The sequence below is a fragment of the Palaemon carinicauda genome, chromosome 23 (assembly GCF_036898095.1).
Source record: "Palaemon carinicauda isolate YSFRI2023 chromosome 23, ASM3689809v2, whole genome shotgun sequence".
In the NCBI taxonomy this organism is placed as follows: Eukaryota; Metazoa; Arthropoda; class Malacostraca; order Decapoda; family Palaemonidae; genus Palaemon; species Palaemon carinicauda.
This window is the reverse complement of record NC_090747.1, coordinates 65,071,481-65,090,964: the sequence shown is the minus strand read 5'-3', so window position 1 is coordinate 65,090,964 and position 19,484 is coordinate 65,071,481. Positions and strand designations below refer to the sequence as shown.

The 19,484-nt window shown below is 50.0% G+C and overlaps 1 long non-coding RNA gene and 1 other non-coding gene across 2 annotated transcripts in view; one reads left to right on the top strand and one right to left on the bottom strand.

Moving 5' to 3' along the window:
- LOC137616954 (uncharacterized) overlaps window positions 1-15,170 on the top strand; it is a 272,643-nt gene extending 257,473 nt beyond the window's left edge. Inside the window, exon 3 of the long non-coding RNA XR_011039527.1 lies at window positions 15,045-15,170. This is a non-coding gene — a long non-coding RNA (uncharacterized lncRNA). The remainder of the gene's footprint in view (window positions 1-15,044) is intronic.
- On the bottom strand, window positions 9,708-9,826 carry LOC137617760 (5S ribosomal RNA). The gene has a single exon (XR_011039652.1). It is a non-coding gene; the product is annotated as a 5S ribosomal RNA (ribosomal RNA).
- Window positions 15,171-19,484: the final 4,314 nt, after the last annotated feature.

The window sequence follows — 19,484 nt, the reverse complement described above, 5'->3', positions numbered from 1 at the left end:
GCCCTTCAAGGAAGCCTTGTTTGACATGATCAGGTTGGGGGAAGCTGTCAAACAATCGCCGACTTTAGCAGAGGTTGATCCTCTGTCTATCGTCGACGTTGTCGTGGCAGAGGCTTCCGATGAGTTATATCAAACCTCTGCTCTTGATGTTCCTGATGTAGCTGAAGACTTAGTTCCCCCCTCTGAACATCCTTTGAGGCAGGAACTAAGTCCAACGGTCTCTCCTGCCGGTGATTCTCCCCCTCGGGGGAGTTCACTCACAGAGACTCCTCTTCGGAGGACTGCTGATGGTCAGCCCGCTGACCCCACGGCCCCCATAGGGCGTATAAGGCGCAAAGCCCGCCTTCCTCTTCGCCGTAGAGACCTTCCTTCACCTCACAAGGGTGTTAGGAGGCGCCTCTTCAGTTCATCGTCACCGCAGTCCGCCGCAGAGGAACCTCGCCATCGTTCTCCGACTCTACCAGCTACATCCCTGGACCTCTCTGCAGATCGTTCGCGATCCCCTTCGGTGGAAGGTCGTCCTTACAAAGGTCATGCCGACCTTCCACTCGCCAGACCTGCTGACCTGCCGTCGCCGATCCTGGCTGCTAACGTGCTGTGGGCGCCAACACGTCCCGTTGTAAAACGTGCAACGGTCCCTTCGGGGCATCAAGGGCTTACGCACAAGTTAGTGCAGAAGTCCCTTACACGCCAGGTCTCCCCTGTGCGCCAACGATCACCTGCGCGCCAGCGCTTGCCTTCAGAAGTTGTTCCTGTTAAAGCGCGCCAGCGCTCGCCTTCAGAAGTTGTTCCTGTTAAAGCGCGCCAGCGCGCTACTGCGCGCCCTCATCCTGCTGCGCGTTATGTGCGCCTTCGTTCTCCTGCGCGCCAGCGCTCGCCTACGCGCCAGCGCTCTCCTGCGCGCCAGTGCTCGCCTGCACGCCAACGATCTTCTGATCTGGGCGCGGTGGGGAAGTTAACCTCTTCCCCTGCTCGCCAGCGCTCACCATCGGTCCCCGCCTGCGTGCCATCCTTCACCAGTGTGCCATCGCGCGCCATCGTGCGCAGTCTCCGACGTGCGCCCACGAGGTTGCGCACGCTCGCCCTGCGCGCCCACGCCCATCACCACAGCCAGATGTGCACTCCCATGCGCGCCCGCGCAAGGGATATGTCTCCTGCACGCGCGCCCAACATTATCGCCCGCACGGGCTCTTCGGCCGGATCCTGCGCGCCCGCGCGCGCGAACAGTTTCCTTCACGCGTGTGAGCGCTTATTTATCCTCCAGCGCGCCTTCTGCCTTCTCCGCGCGCCATCCCTCGCCCGCGCGCCCTCGCCATCGCCCCCGCACGCCAACATTCGCCCGCGTGCGAACAATCTCCCGCTCGCGACCCAGGGCAATTCCCATCACGCGAGCGCCAGCACACTCCCCAGCGCAATCCCACGCGTGAGGCTGCAGGACAACGCGCGGCCAGGTCATCATCGTCGCGTTCCCCCTCCCCCGCAAGCGCAGAACAGTGCGCTCGCCGGTGGGAGGGAGGATTCCGGATAGGTCCAGGGACTTTTCTCCTACATCTTTTCAAGCAAATCCCCCTTTGGTAACTCCTCCTAGGGATCGAACGATCCCCTTCCCTCCAGAGTGAGTTTCTGACAGTGCAGATGTCGGTCAGCAGCCTTGGTTTGGGTCCCTGGTCAGATTGGTCATTCAGGCTTTTAATCCTGTTCTCTCTGAGCTGGGCCACAAATCATTGGCAGCTTCTACTCCCACGAAGAGGAAGAGAGAGAGTGTCTAACGTGGTAACTTCTCCAAGGGCGAAGCTGACTCCTCCAAGGGCGAAGCTGACTCCTCGGAAGTCCTTGAGGAAGGCCTTCTCACCCCCCCAGACTTTCACTCCCTCCCCTTCGGACGAAGATTTCCCGTCCTCGGGAGTCACGCGAGGTGAGGCGTTCCCCCATTCCGCCAGTGAGGGAAACCCCACCTCGCGCTGGAAAGTCTTCTCGGGTAGGGGTGGAGAAGAGCCTCCCACCATCGCTGTTGGAGTCTTGCATCCCTCCCAAGAGGGAGTCGAAGGACTCTAAGACTTTGCCAAAGTCATCCTCAAGGATTAGACCGGAGCTAGCCAAGCACTCAGAGAACGTCCACGAGTCCCCCCAAGAAGAGCCTTTGGGGACAGGAAACTTCGCTGCTAGCCCTTCAGGAGGGGAGCTGCAGGAGTCAGAGCATGCGTTCTGGCAGGTTCTGACCCTTATGAGGAATCTCAATGGGTTTGCGGATCCAGAGATTCCCCCTCGTAAGGGCAAGGACACGGTCTTGGACCGAGTCTTTGGTACTCAAAAACCCTCAAAGGCCAGTGCGGCTGTGCCCTGGTCTCAAGGGGTTAAGAGTGCCAGTGACAAGGTCGAAGCCCAGCTCTCCGAGCTTGCCTCCTCCAGCCGATCCAGCGCCGGCAACAAACTCCTCCCACCTCCTCGTGTCCATCAGAGGAGGTACTTTTACATCGTGGAGGAGACTTGTTTAGCTCTTCCCCTACACCACTCTTTGGAAGAGCTTACCCGGGGAGTCCCTCTAGAGAGACTATCCAACCGGCAGGCCTCGTTCTCGGCAACGGAGATCATTAGCCAGGAGAAGGTAGTGAAGTGTGCCATGCAGGCAACTTCGTGGCTGGACATCTGGCTAGGGTCTCTGGGCATCCTGTTACGATCAGAGGACTCGTCCAAAGAAAGTACCAGGAAGGCCATGGAGACCTTTTTACTCTCAGGCACGCGTACCATCAAGTTTCTTGCCCACCAAGTCTCGAACTTGTGGGCTAATACCATCTTGAAACGTCGAGATGCGGTGTCTGAGAGATTCCATCAAAAGGTCCCCAGTACCGAGATCATCAGGCTCAGACATTCTTCCATTATGGGGAAGAACTTGTTCGAGCCTAAGGACGTGGAGCAGGCGGCTGAGAGGTGGAGGAAGTCCAACCAGGACTCTCTCCTACATAGAGCTCTAACATCAAAGCCCTATAAACCTCCAGCAACCCAGCAACCACGTCCTACCAAGACCACGAAACCGGCAGCTACAGCAAAGACAACGGTGTCTAAGCCCTTTCCTGTCAAGGACAAAAAAGGCAAAAAGTCCTCCAGGGGAGGAAAGAATCCTAGAGGGAGCGGCCGAGACTGCAAACGCTAGGATTGGCAGTCCCCCTGCATGTCCACCAGTGGGGGGATGCCTACAAAGTTGCGCAAACAGGTGGCAGCAACTCGGGGCCGATTCCTGGACGATTTTCGTTATCAGTCAAGGATATCGCTTCCTGTTCACAACATCTCTACCTCCCCAGTGAGCGAATCCAGTGTTGTTGAGCTCCCTGGCCATGAGATCGGCAAGATGGTAAGCCCTTCGGGCAGAAGTCCAGACCATGTTGAAGAAGGGCGCTCTCCAAGAGGTCGTCGACGGGTCCCCAGGCTTCTTCAGTCGACTCTTTCTTGTAAAGAAGGCGTCTGGAGGGTGGAGACCAGCCATCGACCTCTCAGCTCTGAACAGGTTTGTCAAGCAGACCCCGTTATGCATGGAGACCGCAGACATGGTCAGACTTGCAGTGAGACCGCAAGACTTCATGTGTACACTGGACGTGAAGGACGTGACTTCCAGATCCCAGTCCATCCGTCTTCAAGGAAGTGCTTAAGATTCAGCCTAGACAACAAGGTGTACCAGTTCAAGGTGCTGTGTTTCGGTCTCTCCACAGCTCCACAGGTTTTCACCAGTGTGTTCACCCTAATATCGTCGTAGGCACACAGGATCGGCATCCGTCTCCTCCGTTATCTGGACGACTGGCTGATCCTAGCAGACTTGGAGTCGGCCCTTCTTCGACACCGAGACAAACTTCTGGGACTTTGCCAAGATCTGGGGATCATGGTAAATCTTGAGAAGCCTTCTCTGCTTCCCACTCAAAGACCGGTATATCTAGGCATGATCATAGACACCAATCTCCACCAAGCCTTCCCATCAGACGACAGGATAGCAAGGCTGAGGAGGGTCTCAAGTCATTTCCTCAGATGAGAAGAGCTTCGAGCCTAATCGTGGTTACGTCTCCTCGGTCACCTCTCATCCTTGGCTCGTCTAGTTCCCAACGGTCGCCTCAGGATGACATCCCTCCAATGGCGACTCAAGTCCCGGTGGAATCAGGGTCACGATTCCCCGGACGTCATGATCCCTATGGGTCCTGCGGAACAGACGGACCTTCAGTGGTGGGTGACAGACGAGAACCTACGAAGTGGAGTGGATCTTCTCGTCCTCCCCCGGATTTGATGCTGTTTTCGGACGCCTCAAAGAACGGGTGGGGGGCCCACGTTCTGCAACACCGGACTTCAGGCCTGTGGTCAGAATCAGAAAAGTGCCTCCATATAAATCTGCTAGAAATGAAGGCCGTATTCCTAGCCCTTCAACAGTTCCAACAATACCTGGCGGGTTACTCTGTGGTGGGGATGAGCGACAACACCACAGTAGTGGCTTACATCAACAAGCAAGGAGGTACCTTTTCAAAGCAGCTATCACATCTCGCAGTAGAGATACTGAGATGGACCGAAGCCCACTCGATTCCACTATCAGCTCGCTTCATTCCAGGCAAGAGGAATGTGCTCGCCGACAGTCTGAGCAGAGCGTCTCAGATAGTGAGTACCAAGTGGTCTTTGGATCATCTAGTAGCCAACAAAGTCCTGACTTTGTGGGGTTCCCCGACTGTGGATCTGTTCGCAACAGCTTTGAATTTCAAGCTTCCGCTGTACTGCTCCCCAGTCTCGGATCCCAAGGCGCTCTGGCAGGATGCCTTCCAACAACGGTGGGACAACATTGACGTATACGCCTTTCCCCCTTTCTGTCCAATGAGGAGGGTGCTCAACAAGACCAGAATATTGGTCAATCTTTCGATGACCCTTATAGCTCCGCTATGGCATCACGCGGAATGGTTTCCAGACCTTCTGCAACTCCCAACGAAACTTCAGAGAGAACTCCCTCCACGACACGAGCTACTCAAACAACCACACGCCAACATCTTCCACAAAGCCGTAGCTTCGCTACGACTTCACGCCTGGAGACTATCCAGCATATCCTCGCTGAGAGAGGATTTTCGCAACAAGTTGCGAGCAGGATGTTTGGACACCTGCGAAGGTCATCCGCATCTGTCTACCAGGCAAAGTGGGGTGTCTCTTGTGGTTGGTGGCGTGGAAAGGGTATCTCTCCACTCGATGCCACTATTCCAGCAATAGCGGAGTTCTTCGTGTAATTGCGGGAAGAAATGCGCCTTTCAGTCTCGGCAGTGAAAGGCTATCACTCAGCTTTAACTCTAGCTTTCAGGCTCAAAGGAGTGGACATTTCTCAGGTCTCTTAAGAGACCTCCCTACGAACCATTGCGCCAGGCTTCAGATCGCCACCTAACTTGGAAGACGATGTTCCTACTAGCTTTGGCCTCGGCCAAGCGAGTCAGTGAACTTATGGTCTCTCTTTTGACATCGCCCATTCAAGGGGATGGGGGGAGGTAACGTTCAGATTCGTCCCTGAGTTCTGTAACAGATGACCCAGACCATCTCCTACTTTGTCCAGTAAGGAGTCTGAGGCTATATCTCAAAAGAATGGCTGCAGTTTGTCTCCAAGTGCAGGCATTTTTTGTGAGCACCGGGAGAACTAAGAGGAGGGTTACCAAGAATACTATCTCAGCATGGATTCGTAGGGTGATCCATTTGTCCCTGAATCCTGACCCTCCTCCGTCACGTCGCCCTAGAGCACACGATGTCAGGGGCGTAGCTACGTCCCTTGCCTTCAAGAAGAACTTTTCAGTGACGCAGGTTCAACAAGCAGGGGTGTGGAAGCGTTAGACGACCTTCACAGCCCACTACCTGCAAGACATGACCTACAGGAGGCTTGATACGTTCTCTATTAGCCCTGTGGTGGCTGCACAACAGCTGGTTTAAAACCTCAGGCTCCTTAATGGATGAGTAACAGAAGGTTGAGGGCATTGTTACGCGTTCTTAGTCTGCATGAATGAAAAGGTATATCTGGCCCTTACTCTTTTCTTCATCCTCCCCTCTCTTGGAGAAAACAGCATCCTGGGTTCTCTGCACAGCTGACCTCAAACCACTGCAGGTAAACCATGTTCCTTGTGTTCCTAGTATTAAGCTAATACTGTCCCGTCCCCATACCCTGACGAGGTGGTATTGGGAGAGTCCTAGCCTAAAGTTTCCATCTAAAGAACTACAGGTCAACTTCCTAGGATGAGTCACACTTCATACCTTCACACTCAGCTTACGTAGGCCTCAGCCCTTGCATAGCAAGGTTCTAGTGAGGTGCAGGGACTCCTTATTGTTGAGTTCTGACACATTCAGATACTGAGTCCCCGGGCAAAGTCAAAAGCCAGTACCGGCTGGGACTTGCCACCCTTCCTAATGGGTGAGTCACCCATATTAAATAGCGTGGTTTGCATTTCAGTTACGGAACAAATGACAAATTCTTAGGTAATTTGTATTTTCCCTAACTATACAAACCTTAGCTATTTAATCAAACTTGCCCGCCAGCCCTATCCCCCTTGAAGTCTAAGCAAAGTGAGCTCTATCCCCTTTGAAGTCTAAGCAAAGTGAGCTCTATCCCCCTTGAAGTCTAAGCAAAGTGAGCTCAAGCACAGGTGTGTGTGTGAGGGGGGGGGGGGGGTTGTAGCAAGCTACCCTCCCCACCCCCCGCTAATTAACGTGGGGTAGTAAACCCCCATTAAAATTCTAATGGCTCGTCATTTCAGCTACGCCAAAAGTAGTTACCCATATTAAATAGCTAAGGTTTGTATAATAGGAAAAATTACAAATTCGGAGATAATTTGTATTTTTCCTAACCATACAAACCTTAGCTATTTACATTGGGTATTATTTTCGGCGTAGCTGAAATGACGAGCCATTAGATTTTAACTAGGGTTTCCTACCCCGCGCTAGTTAGCAGGGGTAGGCGGAGGTGTAGCTTGCTACCCTTCCCTCCCTCACACACCGGTGAAATGTCTTACTTCACTTAGAGGTAGGACTTGACTTGGGGGACAGGGCTGGCGGGCAAATATGTGTAAATAGCTAAGGTTTGTATGGTTAGGAAAAATACAAATTATCTCCGAATTTGTCATTTGTTCCGTAACCGAAATACAAACCACGCTACAGTATTTACATTGGGTGACTTACCTCTTAGGAAGGGTGGAAAGTCCCCAGCCATGCTGGCTTTGGCTTTACCCGGGGACTCAGAATCCGAGTGAGTCGCACTCGAGAAAAGGAGTCCCTGCACCTCACAAGTTCCTTGCTCCGCAAGGAAACGTGTGGCCTACATAAGCTTGTGTGTGAAGGAAGAAAGTGTGACCCGTCCTAGGCAGTTGACCTGGAGTTCCAGAAGGAACTCTGGGTTAGGATGTTCCCAATACCACCTCTTCAGGGTATGGGGGACGCGACAGTATTGACTCAATACTCGGAACACAAGGAAGCATGGTTTACCTGCAGAGGTTTGAGGTCAGCTATGCAGAGACCAGGATGCTGCTTCCCCAGTAGAGGGGACGATGAAGAAAGAAGTAAGGGCCAGACATACTTCTTTCGTTCAGGCAGACTAAAACCTGATAACAATGCCCTCAACCTTCTGCTACCTGTCCAAAAAGGAGCCTGAGGTTAGACCAGCTGTTGTGTAGCCACCACAGAGCGATAGAAACGTATTGATACTCCTGTGGGTCATGTCCTGCAGGAAGCGGGCTGCGAAGGTCATTAGACGCTTCCAGACTCCAGCTTGTAGCACCTGCGTCACAGAGTAGTTCTACTCGAAGGCGAGGGACGTTGCGATGTATCCGACATCGTGCTGTAGGGCAACGTGACGGGGGAGGGTCTGGATTCAGGTCGAGATGAATGCCCTTGAGTCCGAGCTGAAGAGGTATACTGGTGACTCTCCCGTGTCTTCCCTGTGCTCCCAAACCGGCTTGTACGTGAGGAAAAACTGCAGCTGTTCTTAAAGATAACCCCTCGATTCCTTTACTGGCAAGAAGAAGGTTTGGGTCATCAGATACAGAATGGAGATTCGAAATCTTGAAGGAGTCGAACCGAAGGTCCGGGACTCCAAGATTCTGAGTCTAGAAAACAACTCAGGAGCGAACCTGAATGTTGCCTTCCCCTATTCTCTTGAAAGGGCGAAGTCGTACAAGACCATGAAGATTGCTTACACACTGGCCGAGGCCAGAGTGAGCAGGAGCACAGTCCCCCCAAGACGGAATACGATCAGAGGCCTGACGTACTGGTTCTTGAGAAGATCTCTTAAGGGACTAAAGAGTCCGAACCATGCTCCATGGCGGAAGTCTCACTCCGACTGGGGGCAGGGACGTTCGCAGCTTCGCATGAGCGAAGAAAGGTCCAGCGGGAAGGAAAAGCCTATTCCTTTCAGCCTGAAGGCCAGGGAAAGGCTGAGCGATAGGCTTCACTGCCGAGAGCGGAAAAGAGTTTCCTCCCGCTGAAAAGCAATAACTCCGTTATTGCTGGAGAAAAGGCCTCAGAGGAAGAGGTATCTCTCCCATGACACCAACCACAGAAGACACTCCACTTCGCCTGGTAGACCCCTGCTGATGACTATCGCAGGTGACGCGACCTCCGCTCCGCGACTGTAGCGGGTTGTCTCTTCTTGAGGGGGCGGCGTAGTGTCTCCAGGCGTGAAGCCGAAGCAATGCAACGGCTCGTGAAAGATGTTGTAGTGTGGTTGTTTGAGTAGCCGGTGTCGTGGAAGAAGCTCTCCCGGGAGTTCCGTCAGGGGAAGCAGAGGGTCCGGAAACCGTTCTGCGTATAGTCACAGCGGAGCTCTCAGGGCCATCGAAAGGTTGACAGACAACCTGGTATTGTTGAGACCCATTCTCAACAGACAACAATGGTGGGAAGACGCAGGCATTGATGTTGTCCCACCATCACCGGAAAGCATCTTGCCAAAGTCTTGGGGTCTGAGACTGGGGGGAAGAACAGCGGAAGCTTGAAGTTCCAGGCTGTCGTGATCAGGTCCCCCAGGCCAGGACTTTGCTGGTTACTAGAGGCCAAAGACCCCCAGGTACTCTCTATCTGTGAGGCTCTGCTCAGATAGTCGGAGAGAACATTCCTCTGCCCGGAATGAGCGAGCCGATAGTGGTATTGAGAGGACCTCGGATCATCTCAGTATCTCTACTGCAAGATGCAAAAGTATGAAAATGCGCCTCCCTGCTGGTTGGAATACGCCAGTACCATGAAGTCGTCGCGCACGGAGCGACTCGGCAGGATCTGTAGGATCTGTAGAGGGGCCAGACTATGGCCCCTAAGCCTGCCTGAATGATGGGGAGGTATCCTTCAGGTCCTGACCATAGGCCTGAACCGGAACATGCCCCCCCCCCCCCTTTTCTTTGACGAGTCCGAGAACAGCATCAAATGTGGGGAAAGGAGGAGAATATCCACTCCCATGCAAGAGGTTCCAAAGGTCAACCCATTGCCGGTCTAAACGTTCTGCTGGTCCCATAGGGACCAGAAAGTCCGGTTAATCCTCTCTTGGATACCACCGGAACTTGGGCCGCCTCACAGGGAACTTATCCTGAGGCGACCGTTCGGAACTAAACGGGTCAGTGAGGAAAAGAGACCCAGGAAACGTTCTAAAGATAGGGCTGAAAGCTCTCCTTGACTGAGAACAGGTACTGCGACTCTCCTCAGCCTTGCCACAGTCAACTGAAGGGAAGGCGCAGAGAAGGAGTCAACAGCATCTGGTGTTCCCAGGCGGTCACCCATCCAAGTACTGACCAGACCCAACGTTGCTTAACTTCGCTGATCGGACGAGAAGCGGTGTTTTCAACGTGGTATGGCCGTTGATTCAATATCATGGCTAGATACTCCAGATGTTGAGGCAGAAGTAGAGAAGGCTCCTAGCAAATTACCATGATCCCTCACTCTTGGTAAAGACCCGGAAGCTTGTCCCGGTGTCGAAGAAGGTCGAACCCGAGCCCACCGGAGTTGACCAGACCTCCAAAAAGCGAAGGAGGCGGAAGCCTGCTTCTGAGCGGCCATGAGCAGCAGGAGAGTTCTCTGGGGAAAAACCTGCGATGCTGCGGCGGGATCGCCACACCACATCTTAAGCAGGAACACCTGTAGTCTAGGCTGAATTCCAAGAGCTTCCTGGAAGATGGATGGAATGGAACCTGGAAGTACCCGTCCTCCCGATCCAGGGCCTAAGGATTCCTGCAGCCTCGTTACCAGTCTGAGCGACTCTGCTGTTCCACGCTGGACGAAGTTTGTTCGACAAACTTGATCAGAGCTGAGAGGTCGACGACGGAACTCCCGTCTCAGATGCTTTCCCAGAAGAAAGGATCGACTGAAGAAGCCGGGGGGGGGGGGGGGGGAGCCGTCGACGACCCTATGGAGGACCTTCTCCTAAGGCATGGATCCTTCTGCCCAACGGGCAAACCTCTTGCCGACCCCATGGCATAGAGGCTCAGTGACACTGGATTCGTTGACAGTGATGGAGAGATGGTAAGAGCGAGGCGCGATATCCTTGGCTGATCATGGAGACCGTGCAGGAATCGGCATCGGGAAGCTGTTATCCGGACGAGTAACCTTAGGCATCCCCCCAGCGTGAGACCTGCAAGGGGGGTTGCCAATCTTAGAGTTTGTGAACAGCCGCTCCCTCTAGGATTATGCCTCCCCGGGAGAGCCTCCCGTGCTACCTGTCCCTGACAGGAGGGGACTGCTATTGTACACCTTGTCTTAGCTGCCGTAGCCGGTCCGATAACTTAGGCTGACGAGGCTGAATGAAGAGGCGTCGGAGGTCTGCAGGGTCTGGAAGAAAGCGCCTTGGAGGAGTGAAAACGGAAGTCGACTTCCTCCGCACAACAGCTGTCCATGTCTCTGTCCTTGGGCTCAAACAAGAGTGTCTGATCTTGTTGACATCCACGGATGAGACACCCGAGAGGAAGCCCTCGGTCACTGTGTCTAGATGCTCCAACATCGAGTTTGCCCGCAAGTTCGAAACTTTGCGACGAAACGCCAAGGTGCTTGAGCCCGAGAGGAGGAAAGTACCCATGATCTTCCTGGAGCTTCCTTGTACAAAACCTCGGGTCGCAACCGAGGAAGGAAAGGACCTGGTAAGCCCATTCCACGAGATAGAGAAGAGGAAGGGCTAAACCAGTCACCCCTTGCCCGATGGAGAAATCTCGAACGGAAAGCTCCCTGGCAAGACCCTACCTGGGAATGACGAGGAGGAAGGGCTAACCCAGGTTCTGGAAAGAAGAATGTTGCTCAGACCTCCCTGAAGATTCTTCCTGCTCTTGCATGTGCCATGCTCTGCGTTTACGGGGTGAAGACTGTGTTCTGGAAATACGCGCTCCAGAAGACTCGCCAGGCTGGCCGTGTTGCGAAACCGCGACGGGAATCGCGGTCGCAATTGCCCTGGCGCGATGGTAAATGAATGGTTCGCGCGTGGCCGAACGTGGAAGCGCCCGTGCGCGGGCACGCAGGAGCGCGGACGAAAGTGCGCGAGGGAGCGCAGAAGGAGGGCGAGCGTGGTAGGAAGGGCGAGAGCTGGTGGTCGGAATCCGATAGTTCACAGGCGAGCGATGACCCGGAGGCAAGCAATGGCTACTGCAGGAATCGAGCCGGCGCTCGCGCGATGGAACACCGTAAGTTCGCGCGATGGAACACCGTAGGTTCGCGTGATGGAACACCTTCGGTTCGCGCGACGAAACACTGTCGGTTCGCGCGACGGAACACCGTTGGTTCGCGCGATGGAATACCGTTGGTTCGCGCGCGGGCGAACATTGGAGCGCATGTGCGCGGGCACGTGGGCGTGCGGTCGCGCGGGCACGTGGGCGTATGGTCGCGCAGGTGCGTGGGCGAGCGCAGGCGGTCGGGAGACCGATGTCGCGTAGGCGGGCGATGGCGCGTTGACAAGCGATGGCGCGTCTTGGCGAGCGATGGCCCGTAGGCGAGTGAAGGCGCGTTGGCAAGCGATGGCGCGTCGGCAAGCGACGGCGCGTTGGCGAGCGGTGGTGTGTTAACAAAACGCTAGCGCGCAGGCGAAGAATCGCGCGGGCGCGTAGGAGATCGCTGACGCGTAAGAGATTAGGGATGGTTAGCGCGTATCGCGCTAATCAGAAGGCGCGCAGGTGCATCAGGAAGGTGAGCGCTGATGTGAGCTGTCAGTCAGGCGATCCTGGACGGTCAGGAAAAACCGTTGGCGCCCATTGGTGCGTGGCAAGAAAGGGCGCGCAGATGTGCGCTGGCGATTGAAGAAAGCTGGCGCACAGAAGGACAAAAGTAAAGGTGAGCGCTGGCGAGCAGGAGGAAGATCTACGGCAAGACTCAGCTACCGGAGATTGTGGTCCACAGCAGGCGAGCGCTAGATCGCTACTGATGGTGTCCAGACAACCTGTAACGCGTGGAAGATCGATAGCGATTGTTGACGCGAAGGAGATCGCTGACGAGCAGGCGAACGTTGACGCGTCTGTGGTCGCTGGCGAGCTGGTGATCGCTGGCGAGCAAAAGGGCGACGCGCGGAATCCTGTGCGTACAGTAGCTTAGAAGCACGCGTAGGCGACCGCGAGCGTTGCTGCGCTGGAGCAGGCTGACTAGCCGGATCGCGAGGGCGAGGAGAAGAAGAGTCCTTGTCCAAGACCTGAACCGAAGTTCTAGGTCGCGCGGGCGAACGTGGGCGCACAGGGCGTGAATCAGGAACTGGAAGCGCAGGTGCGCTCTGACGGGCAGGAGATCTAGAGCGCTCAGGAGACCGATGGCGCGTAGGGCGCACAACAGGAACAGCAGGATGTTCGGAGTCCTCAGGAGAGCGCTGGCGAGCAGTGGGGCGATGATCATCAGGAGAGCGCTGACGAACAGGAGAGCGCTGGCGAACAGTAGAGCGCAGGCGAACAGGAGAGTGCTAGCGATCAGGAGAACACCGACGAGCAGGAGAGCGCCTGTGCGCTAGCACTGCAGAAGGGTGTGCAGGGGAACCCTGACACGCAAGGGAAGACCCCCCGTGGGAGGCAACCCTTTGCCCCGAAGGGACCGTTGCCCGTCGGATGACGAGGTCAGACTGCTGTCTAGCTGCACCAGGGGCGGAAGGTCAGGAAGGCGTTGGAGATCGATCCCTGGAGAGATCTAAGGAGGTAGGAGCTGCAGGCTGCATACGGAGAAGATTCAAAAAGGCGCCTCTTAGCACCCTTATAGGGAGACGGGAAGCCCTTACGACGTAGCGGACGGTGAGCCTTACGTCGAAGGCGGCCAACAGCAACAACAGCAGAAGAGTCCTCCGAAGAGGAGTCTCTATGAGTGTACTCCCTCGCGAACGAAAGAGAAACACTTCGTAGAAGAGACGGGTCAGCCAGTGACCTAAAAAGAGCAATCCTCCGAAGAGGGGCTCCTGCAGTTGCCCAGCCCCTTGAGCGTAACTGCAGGTGCGACCGCTCAGCACCAAGAGCATAGTCGCACGAAATAAAGGTAAGAGGAGAACCCCCCCCAAGGGAAAAAAACTCAAGCCTGGACAGGAAAATTTCCCTCGGAAGGAAAGTTACCCACCCAAGGAGGCGAGCCTCCTGAGTGTTCTAAAATGAACTGGAAAGCTGTCAATCGTCACGGGAGTACTTCCAGGAGAAGGAGACACGCCCCTGACGAAGATCTATAGGGGAGGCAGCAACAGCCGAGATCCAGCCAGGAATCCCCAGGCTCAACAAGACAGCTCACTCCGTTGTCACATTACAGAAACGAACTAGATCGGTAACTGTGAAAAATAAAAACAAAAATCATTAGTTAACATTCATTCCCCCGGGAAGGCTCCGAAGAGGAATCCCGAGGGAAAAGAACACAAGAATTACACAACAGGCACGTGCCCTCACAACCACTTACACTCACGGAAGGAGAGCTGTAACCAACACAGAATTATAACAATTATAATTATGTAACTATGTAATTATGTAATTTAAAAATGAATGAACACTAAATAAAGAACGAAAACCGCGAAAGGAATCGTTCTACAAAAGCTGAAAAATCAACAAATACAATTAGATTCATAAACTAATTGAGACAAAACGTACGGCGTAGCAACCCCACCCACACGGGAAGGAAGCTACTCAGACGTAGTAAATGTAACGTAGTAAAGGGTGAACGACCTCAAAAGAGAGAGAGAGAAAGACCGTAGTCAAACTCGATCGCGACCCATGAAATTACACCATGGTGGCCTAACTGCCGAGGGCTCCACGGAGATATCGTACACTACACACACAAGCACAAACTCTGAAAAGGAAACTTACTGATTTCGATACTCAAATATATACATAAACACGAAAAATTTTTACATATATATTGAGTAAAAGAAAAGTAAAAGTAAGTGGTTAAGTAAAGACAAAACAAACAATGGCTGCCAAGCGAGGACGAAGACAGAGACGTCTGTCCATTGTCCGAGCCAAAAGTGAAGTGAGACATTTCACCGGTGTGTGAGGGAGGGAGGGGTAGCAAGCTACCCCTCCCCCTACCCCTGCTAACTAGCGCGGGGTAGGAAACCCTCGTTAAAATCTAATGGCTCGTCATTTCAGCTACGCCGAAAGTAATACCCAATGTAAATAGCGTGGTTTGTATTTCGGTTACGGAACAAATAAATTTTAAGGATATTCGCGCCAAGAGTTACAATTCTGGAGACCTAATGATTAATTCTCTAGGAATATCACTGTAGCCAAATATCCCTTAGAAAGCTACCTTAAAGGAACTTCCATCAGGACGACATGGCTATCTCACCCAAAAATAGATTTTTCGCTTCGCTCAAAATCCGTTTTTTAATTGGTTTTTTGGCCATTGCCAAAATCACACATTTTAAAGGAATCAGGTTTGTGTAGTTAGGGAAAAGGTAAAATATGTTACAGGTTTGTGTTTTTCCTGGTTTTCAGTATTTTTTAACATGTTTTTCATCCTTTTCTTCCATTTTAATAATTACATCCTCATCATTGTAACTACTTTAAGGAAGATTGGGAATCTGTACTGTACATGTATTTTTTTTCTCTTTTTCAGTATTCACAACATATTTTCATATCCTTTTTTTTGTATTTTAGTAATCGTATCCTCATCATTGTCACTACTTTTGGGAAGATTGGGAATCTGTACACATTACGACAGTCTTCCGTGCAAGAAGCTGGTGTTCCTTGTTTCAGTCCTAAATTCATTTTTGAAATTGAGTAAGTATATTTAACTCCACTTCTTTGCTATTTTGATATATAGACCTGTAATGTTTTAAATTTTTATCAATAGTTTAATGGTAGAATTTAGAACTAACACCTAAACTTGTCAGCCTTTTGTATTTCTCAGCTCCAGTATTGGGGGGATTTCTTGCTGTCACGTTTTTGGACATAATGTAATTTATTATTAAGAGTGAAGTGTAGCTTAGTTAAAGTAAATAATTTTATGGAATTCATGTTAGCCGTGGGACCCATTTCTTGTTTATAGGCTATCAAAGGGCTCAGCCAAGAGAACTTTAACTGAGTATGGTCAAGAGGAAACTGATTAAAAATTACATTATTTAAAATTGCTCATATGCTTATACAAACCTTTCCTATTGAAAAATAGGGATATATCTTCTGCAGTGCTGGTATGGCCATTGAATCATTAACAAGGTAAATTGTAATGATAGATGGCATGAGGAAATCCCCTCCCCCCTGTGTGTCACAAGATAGCCACTTTATCTCTGGCCACATTGGATGTGAACATACGGCTGTACTGCTTTCTTAATTGTTGAGTCTTTTTATACTTTAGATTTTGTGTTTTTTTTTCTTGTAGTTTTCATTGTGTGTAAGTGGAAGTGCACTGAAAGGGAAACATGAGTGAAAGTGGATTTTGTTTCTATTAGGATAAAAGCCTGTGAATTCCCTTACCTTTATGAGGTGACAACTTACATTATTCCCTACTCCTTTGACAGAGCGGTTCTCACTGTTCCAATTAGTAAGACGATGAACATATTTCTCTTCTAAGGGGGTAATTACCCGATTCGTGCTGTCACCAGTATCCACAGGCCCTATAGTATTGTGTTAGCTATTCATCTGAAGGATGCACTTAACATCGACAGTGTTTCTCGATGACGTCGACAGTGTGATAGTTATTCATTTGAAGGATATGCATAACGTCAACAGTGTTCCTCGGATAGTGATCACTATGTAGTGCAGTGTCAACGAGCGATTAACACCCAGTATAGTGGTTTGTACAGCAGCAGAGGGAGCACAGTCGTTATTGGTTGTCGGCCAGATCGTGACACCTTTTTGACACCAAGTAAGATCAGGTGGCAAGGTAAAATAGGGGAAGTTATCTCTCTCTCCTCCTCTGCCAACTTATTTTCTGTCTTCCTTTCTTTTCATCAGGCCCTGAAAAGAAAACAAAGAAGATAAAAATGCAAGAAGGCCTTTCGTAAAAGTTCTTTGGGACTTGGAGCTGTCGCTCTTCTTCTTTGGAAGGGAGTGATGGCACTCACTCGTTAGCTGGTATCTTAAGGGTCAGTTAAACAGAACATGAGCTGATGTTATAGTTACAACTGTTGCACCGAGTGCATGTGACCGATCTTACTGGGACTGAACATCAGCATCATAGGCTAGCACCTATATCATATCCTGATATATGAGAACTAATTGTTCCTTATCCTTGTGCCCCGCTCTCTTCTTTTACGGAGCTCATTCATTGGCTGGTACCTTTGGAGTCTATCTGTGATCATAAGCTTGGTGCAACAACCAGCACTTTTTCATGAGTTGCAGGTGAGTGGCCTGGCATATGGTATGCAGATAGGGGTATCATTCATGCTTCTTCTTCGTGCCTATATGTAGCTCATGCTCATAACATCAGTTGGTGATGGTAAGCTTGGTGTGACAGCTTACTGTTTTCATTAGCACTGTAATGGCACTCCTTGTGCCATTACATTGCAGCTGAAGGATCTCACACGTTGACTTGTACTTTTTGGGTCCGTTGGCGATCACAAGATTGGTGTAACAGCCACTGTAGTTTACTTTTGACCTGCTATGGATTTTTCTCACCTACCAGTGCAATAGTAATTGCTGTTTACATCAGAACTAGCTGATCAGTCCTAGACTGAACACAACGCCAAGGTGATTGAGGGTAAGGAGATGCTGTTATGTAGAGCTATCTTTCTCTTCATCTTTCCCATCCTGGTTTGACATTTCATCTTAGAGGAAGAAAAAGTCAAAGAAGACCAGGAGGGCTAGTCTTAAGGGGGGCCGGCAGGGTAATGCCATTTTTTAAGGACAGGACTTTGACATTCATACCACTTATAAGGTGACTTAGGACATCTCTAAACTGCCTAAAATATTTGCCTCTGACCTTTGGTTTTGTGATGCAAAGGTGATTTACCCTGAAAATTAGTGTTTTTCAAATTCTATCTCCTCCCTTGATAATTAATATTAAGACCTATGATTACTACCCTATATAGACCTCATGTGTACCTCCAATCAAATGAAGAGTTAATTTCTAAAAGTAATTTTTTTGCTAGATATGAATTTTTTCATTATGATGAGAAAATAAACCCTAAAAATCAGGGGGAAAAAATTTGGAAAAAAAAAGGAAACAAAAATTGGGAAAAAGGGCAATGTTTGATTGTTTTATAATGCCTTTTTTATAAGTTATATACCAAATTTCAATGCTATATCTTTAAAACTAAGGGAGAAGATAGAATTTGAAGGTCAATAAGTACTGTATAGTTTTGAGATACAGATGTTCAAAGTTTTTCTTTGTGTTTTTACAAAGACAATATTAATAACTCATGATTATTATAAATTATATGTCCCTTTATTAGAGTGATTTTCTTCTTCCTTATGTTAGCAAGATGTTGAAATTGTGTTTTCTTCTTTGGCATGATGAAATTCTTGCTGAAATCGAGAAAAACAGACGTAAAAACGAGTGACTGTCAGAGGTCAAACTCAAAGTGTACTCTCTATGAGGTTTGTGCTAGGACTGAAGGCCGAAGGGTGTAATTACCTTATAGTACATCGTCTTGTGACTCATGGAATCTATACAGAGGCCATTGCTCACAATTTGCTTTATGTTAAAATGTAATAATTATCTAAATTTACAATAACAGCAGAAATACTGCATTTTCTTGTAGGGATCAATGTTTTTGCTTTATTGAGTTACTTTTACTAATTACCCTGTAACTATGAAAGTAAGAGGAATTTTGACATTATATTCTGTATACAGTAATACCTTGAGATACAAGCTTAATGTGTTCCAGGACCTGAGCTTGTATATCAAATTGCTCGTATCTCGGATCAATTTCTCCCATATAAAATAACTAAAAAAATATTAATCCGTTTCTACCCTCTGAAAAAACACCTAAAACAGTATATTAGTGTAAAAACATGTTTTTAATTGTTTTAATTCACAACTTACACTCACAAATTAATAAATACCTATATACTGTACTGGTTATGATCTGCAATAAAATGTGACATTATTAAGGAGTGCTTACCTTTGAAACAGACGGTAGTGGCTAACGGTGGTGTGTGCGGAGGAGGAGGTAGAGAGAAAGGGTAGGAGAGAGACTTGACAGCATCACGTTCGGTACGCTACACTTATGTAATACTACGTAACATAACTTAAACTTTAAATTTAACTTGAATTAAATTAGCTGCCTTTCACAGATGATCGTCTCAGTCACGCTATCTCCCGCCAACTGTTTCTCCTTTATCCATATAAAAAGAAGCCTATCCATCTTGTCATGAATATCACTGCGCAGTTTGGAAAGGATGGTTTGTCCTTTGGATAGTTTGGTGCTCTTTATAGCATCCTTCTGCTTGAGGATGGTACATATTGTTGATGTACTCCTCTCATATTGGCGAGCCAGCTCAGTCACTCGTACACCACTCATGTTTTTTTATTATTTCATGCTTTATCTCTATTGTTATCTTAAGCTTTTTCTTTTCACTACCCTTGTTTGCACTTGCTTGCTTTGGACCCATTGCTTATTCACTTAATTCTGTACTGATTAACGCAAAAAAATACCTAAAAAAAGCAAACACTATGGCCGATGCTCGGAGATAACTTTATGTGACGGAGATCTGATGGGAAAGAGCGAGTGATGCTGTCCTTGTGAGCAGCCTCTCGCACACTCGGCCACCTAGCAGCCGCATGAGGAACCGTCTCATATCCTCGTATCTCGAATTTGTCTCGTATCTCGGGGCAAAAATTTGCTCGAAACTTTCCTCGTATTTCAAATTTCTCGTATGCTGGGACACTTGTATGTCGAGGTATTACTGTACGCATTTTCCATTGCCATACAAAGCTCAGTGATTTTTTTCAGAATTTAGTGATTTTCTTCCTATACCCCCGTATATTGGCATACTGACCTGGCCCCTTAAGGTCTGTAGTACTCTTCATGACACCAAATCTCTTTCGGGGAGTTGGATGGCTCCGTGCTGGCCCTGTGTATGCGTGGTTCCTGGCTGGCCATGTGTGTGCACGACTCCCGGTTAGCCCTGTGTGTGCGCAGCTCCCAGCTGGCC